Source organism: Pseudophryne corroboree, unplaced genomic scaffold, assembly GCF_028390025.1.
Source record: "Pseudophryne corroboree isolate aPseCor3 unplaced genomic scaffold, aPseCor3.hap2 scaffold_1469, whole genome shotgun sequence".
NCBI classification, from domain to species: Eukaryota; Metazoa; Chordata; class Amphibia; order Anura; family Myobatrachidae; genus Pseudophryne; species Pseudophryne corroboree.
Window position 1 is genome coordinate 36,269 of NW_026968098.1, and position 2,436 is coordinate 38,704.

Consider the following 2,436-nt stretch of genomic DNA (forward strand, 5'->3'; position numbering starts at 1 on the left):
ACCATCCTTACAAAGGTGTTAATCAGAGACTTGGCTTTGTGGACACTTTTCAGAGAACAAATTTGTTAGCATAAAAATAAAGCCAGAAAATGAAGAGCTGTTTAATCACTCGATTGGATTTTTCTGCCAGCATATTTTTTTTCTCTGCAACCCACTGCTAAATTGTGCTTCCTAGCTGTTTTTTATAAAATCACTGAATCAAATCTAACTCTGATTACATCAGAGAAGGCCATGTACCCTACACCATAAGATGAGGTTTGAAATTTTGACTTGTCTACTTAAATATCACCAAAATCTGATCACAAGGTTAATTATGTCCCTGGGTGGGATTGAACCACCAACCTTTTGGTTAATAGCCAAACACACTAACCGATTGCACCACAGAGACACTTTGCAAAAGTCCATACTGACAAAGGCTAATAAGCATTCATCTAAAACGTTTCCTAGAAAAACTTTAAAAAGTCAATAATCTGGAGAGTTTTTGTAAGATGTTTCTTCCATCAACCAACGAAGAAACACATTGGTACTTTCCCATGATGAGTGAGTGCTTCAGGATCTCTTGCACTTACATGTGCAGCAGAGTACTGCAATGGAAGCATGCTGGGCCCATAACCCAGAGGTAGGCAGATTGAAACTATCCTCTGCTATATGCATTTTTTTGTTTGTTAATTAAAGTAATCCAAAACTGGGATTGATATTTTGGCTCTTTTATTTTTACTTAAAGTACAATAACTTTTACCATTTTAATTTGTTTTAATAGTATATTGACAGTATAGTTTTCTATCAAAAATCCACTTAATTTTCTTTACCCTGTTATTAAAATGGTAATTGACAAAAAAACTACATTGTCACCAGAAGAGCAATACAAAATGTACAAGTGATATATTAAAATCATCTTTCCAGCTTGAATTTCAATGATGCATTGGGGCAACAATTTTGTGAGAAACATCTTCACCCTTAAATAAAGATTTTCGTAATTCCTTACCTGTGTGCTAATTAGATACCACCTTGTTTTCACATTAAACAGACTTCCACATGAGAAAGCAGCAAGGATGCAGTGGCGTTAATGTTTCCTGGTGTCAACCTGTATTATTTCAGTAGACATTGAAATGAGGATACATCTTGCTGCCTTTCCAATGAAGCAAGTTTAATTTAGTAATAGGTGAAAAACCATCCCTACAAAGGTGTTAATCAGAGACTTGGCTTTGTGGACACTTTTCAGAGAACAAATTTGTTAGCATAAAAATAAAGCCAGAAAATAAAGAGCTCTTTAATCACTCAATTGGATTTTTCTGCCAGCATATTTTTTTTCTCTGCAACCCACTGCTAAATTGTGCTTCCTAGCTGTTTTTATAAAATCACTGAATCAAATCTAACTCTGATTACATCAGAGAAGGCCAGGTACCCTACACCATAACAGGGGGTTTGAAATTTTGACTTGTCTACTTAAAGATCACCAAAATCTGATAACAAGGTCAATTAGGTCCCTGGGTGGGATTGAACCACCAACCTTTTGGTTAATAGCCGTACATACTAACTGATTGCGCCACAGAGACACTTTGCAAAAGTCCATACTGACAAAGGCTAATAAGCATTCATCTAAAACGTTTCCTAGAAAAACTTTAAAAAGTCAATAATCTGGAGAGTTTTTGTAAGATGTTTCTTCCATCAACCAACGAAGAAACACATTGGTACTTTCCCATGATGAGTGAGTGCTTCAGGATCTCTTGAACTTACATGTGCAGCAGAGTACTGCAATGGAAGCATGCTGGGCCCATAACCCAGAGGTAGGCAGATTGAAACTATCCTCTGCTATATGCATTTTTTTTTTGTTAATTAAAGTAATCCAAAACTGGGATTGATATTTTGTCTCTTTTATTTTTACTTAAAGTACAATAACTTTTACCATTTTAATTTGTTTTAATAGTATATTGACAGTATTGTTTTCTTTCAAAAATCCACTTCATTTTCTTTACCCTATTATTAAAATGGTAATTGACAAAAACAAACTACATTGTCACCAGAAGAGCAATACAAAATGTACAAGTGATATATTAAAATCATCTTTCCAGCTTGAAATTCAATGTTGCATTGGGTCAACAATTTTGTGAGAAACATCTTCACCCTTAAATAAAGATTTTCTTAATTCCTTACCTGTGTGCTAATTAGATATCACCTTGTTTTCACATTAAACAGACTTCCACATGAGAAAGCAGCAAGGATGCAGTGGCGTTAATGTTTAATGGTGTCAACTTGTATTATTTCAGTAGACATTGAAATGAGGATGCATCTTGCTGCCTTTCCAATGAAGCAAGTTTAATTTAGTAATAGGTGAAAAACCATCCTTACAAAGGTGTTAATCAGAGACTTGGCTTTGTGGACACTTTTCAGAGAACAAATTTGTTAGCATAAAAATAAAGCCAGAAAATGAAGAGC

At 34.6% G+C, this 2,436-nt stretch overlaps 1 non-coding gene across 1 annotated transcript; it reads right to left on the reverse strand.

The window, feature by feature from the left end:
• Positions 1-314: 314 nt before the first annotated feature.
• TRNAN-AUU (transfer RNA asparagine (anticodon AUU)) lies at positions 315-388 on the reverse strand. Its single transcript has one exon. It is a non-coding gene; the product is annotated as a tRNA-Asn (tRNA).
• Between the last annotated feature and the right edge of the window lie 2,048 nt (positions 389-2,436).